This window comes from Chiloscyllium plagiosum, unplaced genomic scaffold, assembly GCF_037043375.1.
Source record: "Chiloscyllium plagiosum isolate Xiang-an unplaced genomic scaffold, Cpla_swu_hap1 HiC_scaffold_5, whole genome shotgun sequence".
NCBI classification, from domain to species: Eukaryota; Metazoa; Chordata; class Chondrichthyes; order Orectolobiformes; family Hemiscylliidae; genus Chiloscyllium; species Chiloscyllium plagiosum.
Genome location: NW_028270143.1, coordinates 83,845,094 through 83,864,561, shown reverse-complemented (window position 1 = coordinate 83,864,561; position 19,468 = coordinate 83,845,094).

Below are 19,468 nucleotides of genomic sequence, written 5' to 3'. Positions count from 1 at the left end.
AATTATGTGCTTTCAATCTTTGCATTTTTGTGAATAATGTAAAGAGGTCATTTACTTCATCTTGACTTTGACAGCATTCACCCTTGAGTTCAATCTCTGTTACATTTGCAAATTCTTTTACTATTTAATTTTGTCTTTTGTGACTCAGCTTATTCTTTCCACTTCCAATATTATTGTCAGTGTTTTCATTTTTCTTGATAACAGGATTATGAACAGAGAACTCAGTTTACTTCAACCATTATTGCTGCTTCTTCTATGGGATCCTCCTTATCTTTTAAATTGAACAATTTTCACAATAAATCTTACAAGTTCTTTATGTAGTCAAAACAAATAAATCATTTTTCATTCTTGCACTAAAGCTATAATTATATTTTACAAAGACTATGTTGTATTATTGAATTGGGAAATAGATAATTTGAGTAAAGCTGATTTTTAATGAAGTATCATGACTGAATCAAAGGGGTCAGGACTAAAACCATATTTCAAAGCCAAATATAGTTCCTTTTTTGTTACAGACTCCTGTAATTTCCCAGCTCATACCTTTTTGCAATTTCCTTTTTAAATATATTTTTAAACGACTTCACATTGCTCTGCAGCAGATTATGTTTATCATCCACTTGTCCACTTTTCTAACCTCCCCAGTCCACAACACACTTTTGTGCATATTTTGTCAATTTTTAACTTGATTTTCCCACACAAGTTTGATATTCTTAGCAATTTTCATATAATTCTTCTTCCATCTTTGTCCAAATTGCTTAGAAAATGGAAATCAAAAGAGAGAAAGAGAGAGCAGAAAACTCAAGTAAAGATCTCTGAGTGACATTCTGGCAGATTAAAATCACCTCCATTTACCCTACTTGTTGCGCTCTGCAATCCATATTATTGCATCTACATTTTCTTTAATGCCATCTGTTTTAATTTTGTGACATCTTTTGTGGTACTTTAACAAATGCTTTGAAAAAAAGTCCATATGTAAGCAATGCCACAAAATTAAACTAACATAGTAAAGCATAGCTAACATTCATACAATTTGCCTGTTCTTGACAGATCAAGTCTGTCTCTGTGTTCACTAACTTCTTCCTATACTAGGCATTCAAGAGGTAAACACTCAAGTTTAAAATTAGTAATTGGATACCAGTGTCAAATCTTTGATTTGTGCAATTGTTGGTCGAGTTGTCCCTCCTGCAACACAAAATTATAAAATTACATTTCAATTCACAACTGCATCTACATTTTCTTTAGCTTACCTGTTCTTTCTTGACAGACTTTACACATTCCACTGTCAGTCATGATCTTCACCTGTACTTAGAATAGAATAGAATCCCTACAGTGAAGAGTAATGACCTAGACCCATTCCCCTGCCCTATTATTCTACATTTACCCTGATTAATGCACCTAACCTACACATCCCTGAACACTGTGGGCAATTCAGCACGGCCAATTCATCTAACCTGTACATGTTTGGATTGTGGGAGGAAACCGGAGCACCTGGAGGAAACCAATGCAGACACGGGGGGAATATGCAAACTCCACACAGTCATCTGAAACAGGAATTGAACCCAGGTCCCTGGTGCTGTGAGGGTGCTAAATTTATTGGATGCATATAAAAGATTTGATCAAATGTAAAATTGTTATGGTGATTTTTCTTGGCTAGGGCACCTGAACTGGCTCATCATCCACATCTTCCATCAATAGTGTGCGATTTATGATTAACAGAATATATTATAGCAACTTTCCAAGATCCCTTCATCAGCACCTACATCCTCTGTCATGTCCATCACTGAGGGAGTACATCAGCAGTACTGTCATGGAATACCTTCACTTCCAAGTTCCCCTTCAGACTATTCAGCATTCTGACTTGTATGTTCTTCAAAAGTGCTGAATCAGCATTCTGGTCTCTACTGACCAGCATTCTGGGAGCACTGTTAGTGTAGAGGAAACAGTGAGGTTCAAGGCCTCCAAGTCACTAATGTCACAGAAATCCCTATAATACCATTTCAAAGTCAAGATTGGTCTTTCACGTTTAAGGAGTCCTTTTCTTTCAACTTCACTGTCTGGCTTCTGCTATTTCCCTTTTTGTAGATGACTATTTTGTTTTTTGTAATGTAACATTAGTTTTGCTAGTCTTCACTCTCTTCGTTTCCTTACCAAATCTTTTATAATTAATATTTTTTTCTTCATTAAACTATGTGTATATGCCAAATATCTTTTTTATAGTTAATTTTCTGCAACTTTTATATTTATTCATGAATTTGATGCGATATAGCTGTCCCTGTAAGACTGGTCAGAATATATTTAACATATATCATATTTATCCAGCTTTTAAATATCTCTGACCATTGCCCTGCTGTTTAATCTGCCATTTTCTGATCCAATTAAGCTGAGCTAACTTTATTTCACATCAAGTAAAATTAATTAGTTTCCAGTCAGGCACCTTTGTCTCAGGCCCCTTTTTATGATCTATTCTCTGTGTGCATTTAATAAGGCTCTAGTCACTATTTCACAAGTATTTTCAAATCTTGCTTGATATATCTGTTAAAACATGTTTGTGTTCCAACCTACAATTGCAAAAAAAAGGTTATTGGAGGGTAAATATTGTAATCTATTAATAAGGAAATCAGTTGTATATTAATTGCACTTTATGTGATCGTTTTGATTCTGAGTATTCCAGAATGTTTATGAGAAGAACCAATCATCATACTAAAGAGAATGGTAAGATGTACATGTATAGAATTGTAGCAATCAAAGTTGTTCACTAAGAGAAATATTCAGATATTTCACAGGAAGGTGTGGTGTGAACAATTGTAAATTACAAATCAGAGACTATACATCATTGGCAATGGCGAGAAAGGAAGGCCAATAGGAGATGCATTTAAAAATAGGACACATGCAGGCTTGCTCTCTCTGTTGTCATGGCAACAGCTCTATCTATTTTGTATATGTTCATTTGTAACAAGGGAGGGAAAAGTACGTCATACATGCTCTAGTTGGCTGAGACGCTACAAAAGGTCATGAGAACTGGCTGAAAAGGCATAAGTTAACATGGAGGGTGTGATAGATCATGGAGGTCTAAATGTCCTGGTTTGACACAACTTGAGAGTGCGTGGAGAGGGTGGTATGAGAGGTGAAGCCTGGAGTGCTGATCTTTGCTTTATTCTTTCTTTGGCAGAGTCAAAAAAACATAATTGCACAAAGTTTCCCCCAGTCCCTATCAACTTTCCAGAAGCAATAACCATGACTTCCCTTTTCACTTCATAGCTTTCACCACCCACACCCCCAGCCCACCCACCCAAGGATGAAAATCTGAACTTGTGGATAACTTTGTCCCAGGTCGCATTTGTGTAAGTGGGAAACTGCCCCGACTCAGCACTTCCAAACTGCGAGCAATAATTAAGACCATAAGATAGCACACAGAAAAAGGCAATTCTATCCTTCATTCAAGAAATAGCTATTTGAAAGCTATCTTGGTAGAGCCAATCCCCTGTCCTTACCCCTTGCTCTGCAATTCATTTACTTCAAATTTTTACTCAATTGTCCTTTAAAATTTATCATTGAATCTTTTTTCCTCACCCGTCAGGCAGTACAGGTGCCCAATCCTTTATCCAAAATGCTCAGGACCAGCTGGTTTTCAGAATTCAGAATTTTAAAAATTTCAGAATAAGTAGCAATTTGATGGTGAATTTTTAAAAATTCTTACCGGAGGAACACACTCACTAAGTAAAATGGGGCCTTGAAACAGAATCGAGGCCTGCCAGTGCCAGGCCTCACCCCCCACGACTTGGGTGTAGATTTGGGTTAACTGCACGCCAATCAACCTTGTTAATGAGAAAAAAACTTCACAAAAAAACCTTCGGACTTTGGAGCTTTTCAGATTTTGGGATTTCCGATAAAGGATTGTCTACACATAAAGGATGTGGGCAGCACGGTGGCACAGTGGTTAGCACTGCTGCCTCACAGCGCTAGAGGCCCAGGTTCAATTCCTGCCTCAGATGACTGACTGTGTGGAGTTTGCACATTCTCCCTGTGCCTGCGTGGGTGTGCTCCGGTTTCCTCCCACAGTCCAAAAATGTGCAGGTCAGGTGAATTGGCCATGCTAAATTGCCCGTAGTGTTAGGTGAAGGGGTAAATGTAGGGGAATGGGTCTGGGTGGGTTGCGCTTTGGCGGGTCGGTGTGGACTTGTTTCCACACTGTAAGTAATCTAATCTACTTGAACTTTCCAGTTCATAACAACTTGCTACGACAAAAAATTTCTCATCTCCTAACTTTTTACCACTTACGTTAGATTTCTGTCCTATACTTAGAGACTGTTGTGTCACTGGAAACAATTTCTTCTCCATCAAGTCACTGGTCATGACTTTAAATGCTTTTATTATATTTCCCCTTGATGTTCCTTGCTCAGTGGAGATCATTCAAACTTTCGTCTCCAAATGTAATTGAAATCTCCCATCCCTGATAATCTCATTTACAGCCTCTTTAATACCCTGGCTTCCTCTCCAAAGTCCAGTCTCCATAATTGGATTCGTTACTCCATCTGAGGCCGAACCAATGATCTCTAAATATTTAGAACAACTTTTATTATTTTTCACTGCAGTGCTGCTATTAACAAACCCAAATACTTTTTGTTTAAACAGCCTCCTCAACTTGTCACTTCAAAGATTTATGTATATTCAACTCAGGTCACTGTGTTTCTGCACCCCCTTTGAAAATTGCATCCACATAGTTTCTAAAGCCAGTCGTCATTCTGCCTTAGAGTCTTAGAGATGTTCAGTATGAAAACAGACCCTTCAGCCAACTGGTCCATGCCGACCAGATATCCCTCCAAATCCTTCCTATTCATATACCCATCCAGATGCCTCTTAAACGCTATAATTGTACCACCCTCCACCACTTCCTCTGGCAGCTCATTCTAGACATGCACCACCCTCTGTCTGAAAAAGTTGTCCCTTAGGTTCCTTTTATATCTTTCCCCTCTCACCCTAAACCTATGCCCTCTAGTTCTGGACTCTCCCACCCCAGGAAAAAGACCTTGTCTGTTTATCCTATCCATGTCCCTCATAATTTTATAAAACTCTATAAGGTCACCCCTCAGCCTCCGACGCTCCAGGGAAAACAGCCCTAGCCTATTCAGCCTCTCCCTATAGCTCAAATCCTCCAACCCTGACAACATCCTTGTACATCTTTTTTGAACCCTTTCAAGTTTCACAACATACTTCCGATAGGAAGGAATCCAGAGTTGCATGCAGTATTCCAAAAGTGGCCTAACCAATGTCCTGTTCAGTTTCAATATGACCTCCAACCACAATATGACCTCCCAACCTTAATACTTAATGCTCTGACCAATTAAGGAAAGCATACCAAATGCCTTCTTCATTATCCTGTGAGTCTACTTTCAAGGAACTATGAACCTGCAGTCCAAGGTCTCTTTGTTCAGCAACATTCCCAGGACCTTATCCCTCCCAAAATGCACTCGTTCACATTTCTTCGCATTGCATTTGCTTTGTGACTGTCTTTTCATCTATATCCTCCTGAAGTTTGTTACGATCCTCATCATTCTCTATTACATCACCAAATTTCATGCCACATGCAAACTTTGAAATCATGCTCTACATGATGATGTCCATGTCATTAATATATATGCAACTGAACAGTGGTCCTAATATTGGCTTCTGGGGAACAAGAATCTGTACCTCTGTGTTCTGGAAAACAACAGTTCAGTATGATTCTCTTCTTTCTCTCCCTTGTTTAATTTTGCATCTATGCTGCCACTGTCCCATTCATCCAGCAGATCTTTAATTTTCCTATCAGGCATCTTATGTGGTCCAATGTCAAAAACCTTTTGAAGTCCATTCACGTAGCACCAATTAAGTTACTCTCATCAAACCCCACCATTATTTCATCAAGGAACTTATGATAATTACTCACGATTTGCTTTCAAATCCATGCTGCATCTTATTTGTTAGCTGGTAATTTTCCAAATGCCAAGTAGTTTATTTCTGATTGTCTCTGTTAAGCTGGCTGTGTTTATCTCTTTCCCTTTTCTATAAAGGGATGTAACAATTAGAACCTTATAATCCCTGGCAAAACCTCCATTTCCAAGGAGGATTGGAAGACTTTGACCAGAATATTTATTTCCTTCAGTAACCCAACTTACATCATATTCAGGTCAGGTGACTTTTCTCTTTGAGAATTGCCAACTCTTAAATAAATTCTGTTTTTCAATATTTATCTGATGCAATATTGTTTCTGTCCTCTTTGCTGCTATATTGTTAATCTTCTCTTTTCTTTTGAACATAGATGCAAAGTACTGATGTTAGGCCGCTGAATGGTCCAGGATACAAATGCTACAGGAAAGACAGAAAGGTAGGCAAGGGAGGAGGGAGAGAGGTGTTTTTGATAAGGGATAGCATTACAGCTGTGCTGAAGGAGGATATTCCTGGAAATACATCCAGGGAAGTTATTTGGGTGGAACTGAGAAATAAGAAAGGGATGATAAACTTATCCTCTAATAGTCAGAGGGAAATTGAGAAACAAACTTGTAAGGAGATCTCAGTTATCTGTAAGAATAATGGAGTGGTTATGGTAGGGGATTTTAACTTTCCAAACATAGACTGGGACTGCCATAGTGTTCAGGGTTTAGATGGAGAGGAATTTGTTAAGTTGTGCACAAGAAAATTTTCTGATTCAATATGTGGATGTACCTACCAGAGAAGGTGCAAAACTTGACCTACTCTTGGGAAATAAGGCAGGGCAGGTGACTAAGATGTCAGTGGGGGAGCACTTTGGGGCCAGGGACCATAATTTGATTAGTTTTAAACTAGTGATGGAAAAGGATAGACCAGATATAAAATTTAAAAGTTCTAAATTGGAGAAAGGCCAATTTTGACGGTATCAGGCAAGAACTCTCAAAAGCTGATTGGGGGCAGATGCTCGCAGTTAAAGGGACGGCTGGAAAATGGGAAGCCTTCAGAAATGAGATAACAAGAATCCAGAGAAAGTATATTCCTGTTAGGGTGAAAGGAAAGGCTGGTAGTTATAGGGAATGCTGGATGACTAAAGAAATTGAAGGTTTGGTTAGGAAAAAGAAGGAAGCATATGTCAGGTATGGACAGGATAGATCGAGTGAATCCTTAGAAGAGTATAAAGGCAGTAGGAGTATACTTAAGAAAGAAGTCAGGAGGGAAAAAGAGGGCATGAGATAGTTTTGGCAAATAGAGTTAAGGAGAATCCAAAGGGTTTTTACAAATACATTAAGGACAAAAGGGTAACTAGGGAGAGAATAGGGACCCCTCAAAGATCAACAAGGCGACCTTTGTGTGGAGCTGCAGGAGATAGGGGGGAATCTAAGCGAGTTTTTTGCATCAGTGTTTACTGTGGAAAAGGACATGGAACATTTAGAATGTAGGGAAATAGATGGTGACATCTTGAACAATGTCCATATTACAAAGGAGGAAGTGCTGGATGTCTTGAAATGCATAAAAATGGATAAATCCCCAGGACCTGATCAGGTGTTCCCTAGAACTCTGTGGGATGCTAGAGAAGTGATTGCTGGGCCTCTCACTGAGATATTTGTATCATCGATCGTCGCAGGTGAGGTGCCGGAAGACTGGAGGTTGGATAACGTGGTGCCACTGTTTAAGGAAGGTGGTAAGGACAAGCCAGGGAACTATAGACCAGTGAGCCTGACGTTGGTGGTGGGCAAGTTGTTGGAGGGAATGGTAGGTGGGACTAGATTGAGTTGGGATATCTGGTCGGCATGGATGAGTTGGACTGAAGGGTTTGTTTCCATGCGGTACATCTTTATTACTCTATGACTCTCATACCTCAAGCATGTCCTCTGTCTCTATTAAAGGGTAAAGGCAAAGTCACTATAGTCTTACCAGATGACAGCACTGGCATAGTGGGTAGTGTCTGGGCTGAGCCCATCTGTTCCGGGTAGCTGCAGTCTTTTTCACTCCCTTTGTCCTTTTTCTTCTACTTTTCATTTCTTCATCCTCCTAGGGAGGCCGGAGTGGCACCTGGAGAGGGGTCTCCTGGCTCATAGGCCTAATACATGGACTCCTGGAATGGCGGCATGGCGTCAAATGCAGTGATGGCTGAGTGGGGACTCCTGGCTACAGTAGGCCCAGATTGTGGGCGGTCAAAGTGTCAGTACCTGGAGCAGGGATTGTTGGCGGTGTAGGCCCGGAGTGGGACCTTGCAGAAGTCTTGGAGCTATGTTTAAGAGCCCGGCTGATGAAGATAAACTCTATTTAAGTACTTTCTTTGTATTCTTTTGTAACTGAAAATGGCGCCAGATTGTGGCAACAGAACACTTTTCACTGTATCTCCCTAGATACATGACGATAATTAATTCATTCATTCATCATAGTCTTACCAGACCATAGAGCTACTCGCTTGTTAGAGACAATTTGTGGTGGTTAGCCTGAGGGTCACCATGCCCCAGGTAAGGGGAGAGGTTAAGAAGGAGTCCCCTTTATGGTAACCTCAGCTGGTGTGGCAATTGAACCCATCTGTTGTTATCTGTCTTCGTTGCAAAACAGCCACCAGCAACCAACCTCCCTTGTGACAGCATATCCATTTTAATTTCTAATTGGCTCATCCCTTAGTGTGATTAGACCTTGACTGTCCTTATGTTGAGAAAACAATTTAGATTCCTTCTCTACATTACCGTTTACTCTCGATTCATCATCTTTATTTTCCCTCCTGCTCCCCTCTTTAGATTTCTTCTATAACTTTTATTTTTAACTTGGTTCTCTAATATGCAATGAACCTGAAACTTGTAAGAAGCTTCTTTTTAATCCCGGGTTTTATTTTAAGTTCTATGTTTTTATAGTCATCCCAGAACTCTACATCTACCATCAAAGGAAAATGACTAAAATGTAATTTGAGAAGCAAATTGCAGTTTCAAATCTTGATGTGGAGGAAGAAATGTAGAATTCTGCTCTGCTGTTCTCAAAATGCCTGGCTTCCAGGTTTTGATTTTCACTTCAAAATATATTTAAGATGACAGATATAAAACAAATATCAAAATAATCCATTATTTTCTACTTACAACTTCCCTGTATACCCTTTGGTTATTTGAAGCAATTGATGTTTTAGATAAAGTTATCTCTTCATCAGTGGTTGTTGGGCAAATTGAAAAAACACAGTTAAAAGGAAAGCTATTGATTTTGATACAAAAAAGAGAGAATTATTCTAAATGCTGCATCAATAAAAAAGAATTGGTCTCCGTTGTACATTCTTGTTTTGATTGCTTAAGCACCTTCCATATCGATTACAAACTATTGTAAGTTTCAGGCCTACTTTATATTTGCTTTCATTAAAGTGACCACTGAGCCATTCATATTAGTTCCATAAACATTGCTGATGTTTAATACTGTATGGAATCAGAATGAGCACAATTTGGCTTCACAAAACAATACCCATCTTTCCATTAATCTCATCACCTCTCATTCCTAAAGATTTCCACTCTTTCTTGGAATAACCTTTAGTCCATGGCCAGTGGAATGAAATTAGTATCTTCTTCTGTGAAAATTGATGTAACGTATTTATTTAACTCCTCTGTCATTTTCTGGTTCTCAATTATTATTTCCCATCCTTGTTCCCTAAGGTCTGAAAGGGCAACCCATGATTTTAAAATGGTGCCTCTAGTTTTGGATTCTCAAACAGGAGCAAACAGGCTTTCTACCTCCACTTTGATAAGATTGACCAGGAGCTTATAAACTTTAGTCAAGTCGACCCTCACTCTTCTAAACTCCAGCGGAAACAAGCCCAGTCTGTCCAAGCTTCCCTCATAAGATAATCCATTCATTCCAGCTATCAACTTAATAAACCTTCATGGAATTGTCTCCAATATATTTGCTCCTTCCTTAAATAAAGAGACCAAAACTGCACAGCATACCAATGCCCTGTATAACTGAAACATACCATCCTTTGATGATCAATTCCTCTCAGTATAAAGGATAACATGCTATTATTCTCCTTGATAACATGCTTGCACACAAACTTTTAAGAATGTTGCACAAGATCCTTCTGCGCCTCAGAATTCTGCAGTCCTTCCTTCTTCATTTAAGTAACATATTGAGCACAGCTAAGCAGTGTCAACATTTCTCATGCTATCCAGAAGGTCTTGTGGCACAGTGGCATTGTCCTGACCTCTGGGCCAGAAAGTTTGGATTCAAGTACTACCTCAGCACCCACAGAGCAACTAGAGTACACAATCATTAACCGTCAGTTTTCAGGAGCAGAAAAGGATTCCACTCCCTTAACGCACAGAACACTGGCTTAATATTCTGGAACACAGATTCAAATCTCAGTGTGGCTCACAGTGAAATTTGAATTCAATGAAAATCTGTCAGGAAAAACAGGACCTAAGGATCACCTTGAAACCGTTGTTGATTGTTGATTGTTCTAAAAGCCTATCTGCCTCATTAATGTCCTTTAAGGAAGGAAAGCTGCCATCCTTACGTGGTCTGGCCTACACGTGACACCAGACCCACAGCAGTGTTACCTACAGGCAATTAGGGTGAGCAATAAATGCTGGCCTAGCCAGCAATGCCCACAAGCCATGAATTTTTTTTAAATATTGAGACAGCTCCTTAGATGTTACCACCTGTGCAGTACTTAAGAATAAAATGAGCTTTCGTTATGACCTCCTTTGAATAATGCCGCAACCTGTTCAATCCAGCTCAGTAACACTAATTGCTTAGTTCTGATATCATTCTTGTCAACCCAATTTGCATTTTGTTCATGCACCTATGTCTATTTTTAAAATTTGGAGGGTAGAACTATGTAGAATACTTTAGTATGGTCTGACTAAGGTCCTGTATATGTCAGACATAACTTTACTAATTTCAATTTTAAAGCCCTGAAGATAAGTCTGAGCAGCTTGTTTGCATTGTTAATTGCATTTCTCTTCTGCAATGCTGTGTGTAAATATTTGTTCATCTGTATCCCTTGATTCTTTTTCTCCTTTACCTCATTCAGCTTCTTGAAGTGCAAGTGATCTTTCTAGTTTTCCTTCAAAGTACATCATTCACATTTATCTCTGCTAACCTTGGCTTACTACTTACCTGCCCACTCTGCAAGGTTTCAAATGTCTCTGAATTATGTTACATGCTTCCTCAGTCTGAGGTATAATGTTTAGTTTGGTTACAGCTGCAAAAATTGGTATTGCAATTCTTGTCAGAATAAATATGTTAAATTTATAGAACAAATACAAATAAAATAGATAACATGAACAATAATGAAAATATGCTACAAAAGAAAAGTGGTGAATGGAGGGGGGAGGGGGGGAGGAGGTCCGAGGATAGGGGATTTTCCTGCTCGAAGAAATAGTCGGTTGGAAGAAATGAAAAGTTAGAACTTGGAAATCAAAAGATATCCTGACAACCGAGAATCAGGAAGGTCATAGAAAGGCAATAGATCAGTAAGCTCAAAGGAGTGGTTTTTGAATTGAAGATGACATGCAGTCTGCCACCAGAAATGCAGAATGAAGGTGACCTCAGGATAGTGAATGAAATCATTTAGGATTGGTGATCTCAAAGCAAATAGTCAAGAGGTCAGAGGCTGCATGGTAAACCAAAGTCAAGTTTGAATAATAATTTTGTTCCAATGTAGGTCACAGGGGAGTTGAATCCATTGTGTGTGTAAAGCAAATGCATTGTATAGAACAGAGAACATAAATCATTACAGTGCAGTGCAGGCCCTTCGGCCCTCGCTGTTGTGCTGACCTGTTGAACCAATCTGAAGCCCATCTATCCTACACTATTCCATTTTCATCCATATGTTTATATAATGACCATTTAACCACCCTTAAAGTTGGTGATATGTGTATATTTACGTCCCAATCGCTGTCATTAATGAACTTTTATGGATTGTTATTCAGCCAGATAATAGTTGCAGTTTCAGATTGGCAATTTTTTACAGGTAGCCATCAAACAAATAAGGCATGTTCTTAGCTGAGATGGGATCATGCTAAAAGATAGTTGATCCAAGAACAAGTGCTATCATTTGATTTGATTTATTGTTGTCACATGTACCGAGATACAATGCAAGTATTATACTGTGTGTTAACCAGACAAATCATAATTTACATAAGTACATCAAGATAATAGAACAGAATGCAGAACATAGTGTTACATCTACAGGGGAGATTCAGGAAAAGATCAACTCCAACAGAGGAGAAGTCCATTCATAAGGCTGATAACAGCAGAGAAGAAGCTGTTGTTAAATCTATTGGTACATGTTTTCAAATGTTTGCATGTTCTGCCTGATGGAAGAGTGTGGAAAAAAGTATAACTGAGGTGGGAAGGTCTTTGATTATGCTGGCTGCTTTCCCAAGGCAGTGGGAAATGTAGATGGAGTCAATGGAAGGGAGGGTGGGTTTCATGATGGACTGGGCTGCATTCACAACTCTCTGTAATTTCTTGGGCAGAGCAGTTGCCACACCAGCTGTGATGTATCCAGATAGGATGCTTTTTATGGTACATCTATAAAAATTGATAAGAGTCATTGTGGACATTACCCTTAGATTGTTATTTGTGCAGAATCACAAAAAAGCTGATGTGATAGGCATTCAATGTGAAATAGAAGGCAGTATAGATCACAGAATTGATAGTATTTGCTTACTCAAAAAAAGGTAATCGAAGAAGTAATGATTATGGCGTCTGGTGAGAACAGTGAAGACATTGGAGAGAAAATACTCCATGAAGACGTAACCTTCAATCAAGGAGAATTAACTGCCTCATGGTTTAGATTATTGTTTAAATAGACAGATGAATGTACATGACCATAATGGAAACATCCCAAAAACTGGGACAGTGACGTGGGCTGGAGATTCTTACATTTCTGTCAGATTTTCTCGACAATTTTGCTTTCTTGTGAGGTTATGATGCTTTTGCTGTTACCCAACGCTAAATAAATGAACAGATTAAAACCGGTTGAAACACAGCCAAAAGAATCCAAAACTAATATACATTCCTAGTGCGTAATATATTACATTTGCTATCAGAATGCTGTTATCACAGCAGTCACAAGTTCAACTCCCCGTGTTAAATAAGAGAAATGCTTTCAATTTATGCAACATCTTTTCACATCAACCTAAAATGTCACAAAGTACTTCACACACAATGATCTTGATACCTGAAGATGTTTCCGTTCACATTTTGGATAAACTGTCATGAAAAGTAAAAACTTTTCCCCTAGTCATATGTCCATTCATCACAGGTTCAACACTGACATTAACCATGATGTTTATAATTGGATCCTGCAGAAACGCAAACATACACATGGCCTCATATTCTATAATGTACACTGTGATTAATGCTACACATTCACTTAATTAAGAAAAGCAAAGGAGGCAAATGGAAATACTTACATTTACAGAAACGTGTCTCATTTTATAGCATTTGGGATTTTTGAAAAGATTTTATGAAATGTGCACCATAAGACCAGGTTTTGTTGTCTGTCTCTAATTACCCTTGAACTGAATGTCTTGTTAGTTCATTTCAGAATGCAGTTAAGAGTCAACCCCATTGCTATGGGCCTGGAGTCACACGTAGGCCAGGCCAGGTAAAGGAACCAGATACGTTTTTACAACGGTCGTTGATAATTTCACAGTCACCAGTCCTGAGACTATCTTTCAATTCCAAATTTAAGACCACAAGATACAGGAGCAGAATTAGGCCATTCGGCCCATCAAGTATATTCTGCCATTCGTTCATGATTGATTTGTTTCTTAACTCCATTTTCCTGCCTTCTCCCTGTAACCCATCAACCCCTTACTAATAAAGAACTATCAGTCTCTGTTTTAAAGACACTCAATGATTTAGCCTCCACAACATCCTGTGGCAATGAGTTCCACAGATTCACTACCCTCTGGCTGAAGAAATTCCACCTCATCTCAGTTCTAAAGGGTGTGGCTGGCTCTCAGGTCCTAGTCTCTCCTACTAGTGGAAATATCTTCTCCACATTCACACTGTCCAAGCCTCTCAGTATTCTGTATGTTTCAGTGAGATCCTGTCTCATACTTCTAAAATCAAGCACAGACCCAGAGTCAACTGTTCTTCATGTGACAAACCCTTCATTCCTGAGATCATTCACGTAAACCTCCTCTGGAACCTCTCCAAGGCCTCCACATCCTTCCTTAGATATACAGCCCCAGAACTGTGTACAATATTCCAAATCTTACTTACAAAATGACAACGAAGAGGGAGTCTTTAATTAAGATCATCTGCTTTGCTCATATCTTTTCTTACTCTTTTTTTCTTTCTTTTGTGTTTATTTTTCTCCTTTTATAAGCGATGTCCTAAACTCCTGGTCTCAGCGCAGACTCGGACTCTTGGCCTCAGCATGGTCTCTTACTTTCAAACTCAGTGCGGACCTGGCATGATGACCTCCCAGTCCGACTCAGTGGCCATTCAGCCTGATGTGGCCTCAGCGTGGACATCTGTCCTTGAGATTATTCCAGAGCGGTCTCCTGGCCTCAAAAGCTATGAGGTGAAGCCTGGCACAGTCTGGAGACTAGGTATTAGCCTGGACTGGATTATTCTAAATATTTTATTTCTTTATTTCTCTATTTTCTTTGTTCCAAGAATTTGTACTCAAGAATCTGTACCGAGGTACTTTTGTATCTAAGATGGCGCCATAAGTGATGACTTCTAAACTTGTAACTGTACTCATCTAAGTACATGTGACAATAAAGCTAATTCCATTCAAATTCTATTCTGTAAATGTGGTCTGATAAGTGCCTTATACAGCCTCAATAGCTCATCTCCACTCTTGCATTCCAGCCCTCTCAAAGTGGATGCTAACATTGCATTTGCCTTCATAAATGCCAAATGAACCAACATGTTAATCTTAAGAGAATCTAAACTAGTCCTTTTTATGCTTCAGATTTTCAAAGTCTTTTCCATTTAGAAAATAGTCTATGTCTCTATTCTTCCAATCAAAGTGCATAACCTCACACTTACCTGTAACGTTTCCATTTGCTACTTCTTTGCCCGCTCTCCTACCCTGACCAAGTCTTTCTGCAGCGTTCCAGCTTCCTCAACATTATCTGTCCCTCCACCTATCTTTGTGTCATATTAGTCAAACTTAAGTTCTAGCAGCTGCTACGGTGAATTTGAACTCATGGCCTCAGTCATTAGTCTGGACTCTGGGATGACCAGTCCTGTGGCATTATCACATTGCCATCATCTCATCCTAAAATACAATCTCCAGCATTAAGGCAATTCAATCTAAAATATCGACTGCTACATTTGCCCCTCAGCAGGCCAGTCAATTTGCTGACTCCAATAACAAGACTAGTTAGGATGGAACTCATTTGAGAAGAGAAGATTGAAAGATAGTAGAATAGAGAACATTAAAATTATGAAAAGGCTTTTGACGATAGAGAGGGGACAAACTATGTCAAACACAAGTCAGCAGTATGATTGAATACTCCTCACTTTCCTGGACGAATGCAGTTCCAAAAGCTTTCAAGAAACTTGACACTAAAGCAGCCTGCTTTATGGGCACCACATCCACAAACTTCCATCCATCCATAATTGACGCTCAGTGGCAGCAGTGTGTACTATCACAAAATGCACTGCAAAAAGGCTCCTTGTACAGCACACTCCAAACCTGTGACCATTTCCATCTAGAAGGACAAGATACATGGGAACATCAGCACCACAAAGTTCTCCTCCAAGCACTCATTATCCTGACATGGAAAAATATCCATGGAATATTCCTTCACTGTCTCTGGGTCAAAACTGTGGAACTCCCTTCCTAAAGCATTGTGGGTCCAAGAAGGTAATTCACCACCACCTTCTCAGGGCAAGTAGCAATGGGCAATCAATACAGGCCAGCCAGTGACACCCACATCCCTGCAGTGAATTGAAACAAAGTTCAAGGAAGAGGGAATCTTATTGGAGGAGCCATTCTGAATAATGCTGCAGCAAATAGATGACTTTAACAAGGTCACAGCAGGCCCTGGACAGTATCACTCAAAGAAAATAAAAACTTGCAGATGCTGGAGAATCTGAAACAAAGATAGAAATTACTGACAAAACTCAGCAGGTCTGGCAGCATTTGTGGCAAGAAAGCAGAGTTGACATTTCAAGTCTGGTGACTCCTCATCAGAGCTGATAATAGCTAGAGAAAGCTGATACTACACTAAAGCCAAAGTGGGGTGAGGGGGACGAGGGAAGAGATGAATGGATAGGAGGAAATGGAGCCGAGAGAGAGATTTGAAAGGCACAGGTAAACAAGGAGATAAACAGAGTTCATAAATAGGGACCTTTCCTGCCATGCAATTTAATGAGAACTATGTCAATGAATCAGACTGCATATTCAATAAGGTGATCAGTGGAAAATTGTGTGGGAAATGTTGCTTTGAGCCATGATGGACTGGACCCAAAGAATCTCACTCAACAAAATACTTCAACTGAAACGGAGAAAATTCAGCCTAACTTCATTAAAGAGCAGGGCACCAATGATTTCTTTATTGCGAAAGATAACTGATACCGTTAACAATTATATCATGAATTATTCACTGCTACAAGAAAAGGCAGTAGACTTTTATTAAAAGTGTATCCATGGTTTTCAAACAATTCAGAAAGGAAGCAAATACTGTAATTAGGAAAGAAAATTAAATTGTATATATTGGTGAGCTAATATCTGTGGTTATCTCACTAGTCTTTCTCAAATCATTTCTACATTAGCAAATCTGAAAATATTTATGACAGGTCTATATTAACCGGAGGTGGTCAACAATTTCATGACTTAGGGGCACATATATGCTTTCAACAGTATTAGAAATATGTACAACTACTAATTTAAACAATTTGCATGTTACTGGCTGTACAATCTAGAATTATTGTGATTTTAAAGTTGAACTGCAATACCCTTCAGGTTATAAATCTCTACTTACTGCACAGCATTAAATCTTACTCAGTGACAATCTACAACCTGAAAGTGACAGACAAAAGTGATTACCTTCAAGATGTGTTGCTGTGGGGTCTGTGTTCTGCATGCTTGAATTTTATATTAACATCAATTTACATGTTATCAGAATTTTATTTCACCTCACATCAAACCAACAATTGGAAAGAATTCACTATTGCTGCTTTGCACTGGAATGTCCAATCCTACAGTTGTAAAGCTCTAAAACTTGGGTTAAAAATGTTGCTGTACCATTATTCAGCATTCACAGCCTACTTCTCTGCAACCAGTGCATATTGACAGTACATTAGGGTGACTCAATGGTGATGGTTCAGTCTTATTATCTCTGGTCTAGTAATCCAGAGACACAGAATCAAATTAAACCAGAGGAAATGGATTGAAAAAATTTCTGGATTGAAAGGTTTAATGGTGTCCACAAAATCATTGTTGTACGAACCATCTGACTCACTATCATTCGTCCCAAAAGGAAATTTACCTTCCTTACCTGCTCTGGCCTATCTCTCACTCCAGACCCATAGCAATGGACTATAGCTATAGCTCACCGTCTCCTTCAAAAGGACAATTAGGGAAACTGCTGGCCCAGCCAGCAGAGACCACATCCCTTAAGTTTAAAAAGTAGTTGGCCCTTAACTGCCCTTTTAAAAGGCTGAGAAAGCTGTTCAGTTGTATGAAACCACGATAAATTGTCAAAGGATTAAAATCGATTGACCATTTGGCAATGACCAAGGCACTGGAAATAACAGCAGCAATTACAGAGCTGTTGACTTTGCAGTCGTCTTCCTTACTGACATCTGGGCTTAATGGCAACATTAGGAGAGTTGACTCACAGAATAGTCAACCAACAGCCTGACATAGAATTACACTGACAGGTAATATCCTAGTCCCCAACTGTCACCATCGTTGGGTATATCCAGGACAGACAGAACTGTCAGCATGGTTGCACACAGTCAGGAGGAAGTTTAATTAGGGGTATTCAAAATTCATGCCAGACCACACAAAGTCTCATGACATTATGTCAAATCTGGACAAGGAAATCTCTTGTTGATTATTATGTACCTTCCCCCTCAGCTGATGAAGCTTATTCCATGATGCTGAATATCTTTGGTGGAAGAATGTACCCTGGCCAGAGAACATAAATGTCCATTCAAGAGTGGCTCAGTAACACCATGATTAATTGAGATGAGCAAGTCCTAAAGGGCGTGTCTGCGGGACTAAACCATCACCATTGACTCACCCTAGTATACTGTCAATATGCACTGATTGCAGAGATAGTAGGCTGTGAATACTGAATAATGGTACAGCATCATTTTTGTGGCAGCTCATAAGAGAACCAATAAAAGGGGAAATGCCTATTTAACAATGTCCTCACTAATCTGCGTGTTACAGATTCATCTCTCTGTGAAGGTATCGTAAGGGTGACCACGACAGTCCTTGTGGAGGTGAATACTATCTTTACATTGAGGGCACATCCTATCATGTGGTTGTGGCCTAAATCTGTGCTAAATGGTATAGATTTCAAACAGATCTTGCAACCCAAGACTAGGAACCTATGGGAGCTACCATCATCAGAAATCAGCCTGTATTTCTCACACGACAAAGTTTTTCACTGTGCCTCAGTACATGTGACGATAAATTCAATTCAATTCAATTCAATTCAATTCAGAATTGTACACAACTACAATCTAAAAACTTATAACCCGGGATATCCCCACTCTACTATTACCATCAAGTCAGGGAATTAACTCTCGTTCAATGAAGAGCACAGAAGGGCATGCCAGGAGCAACACCAGGCAACACCAATGTCATACAAAAAAAAAGGACAAACCAAAGATGGATAATTACCACCCCATCAGTCTATTCTCGATCATCAGTGAAGGATCATCAAGCAGCACTTGTTTAGCAATAACCTGCTCAGTTTGGGTTCTGGCAGGTCACTCAAATTTTGACACCAAAACAGCCTTGGTTCAATCATGGACAAAAAACTGATTTCTGGAGGTGAGGCCAGAGTGACAGCCCATGACGTCAAACCAACATTTGACCAAATGTGGCAACAGGAGCACGAGCAAAACTTGAATCAATGGGAATTAGGGGAGAAACTCTCCACTGGTTGGAATCAAATCTGGCCCCAAGGAAGATCATTGTGGTTGTTGGCGGTTACTTATCTCAACTCTAGGACATCTCTGCATCAGTTCTTCAGAGTAGTGCTTGAGGTCCAATCATCTTCAGGTACTTTGTCAGTGACCTTCCCTCCCTCAGATTCCAAATGTTCAATGATGATTGCAAGATGATGGAATCTAACCATTACCCCTTGCCATTCAAAGAAATTTTCATTGCTGAATTCCTCATTATCAACATCTTTGGAGTTACCATTGACCAGGAACTGAAATAGACTGACATATGAATGCCTGAAATTCTCTACTTGAGAGAATTGTGGATGCTGATCGTACTTAAAGGGGAGGTAGATAGATTTTTGAAACATCAACGAGTTCAGAGCTATGCCAGGATGGTACTAAAGTGAAA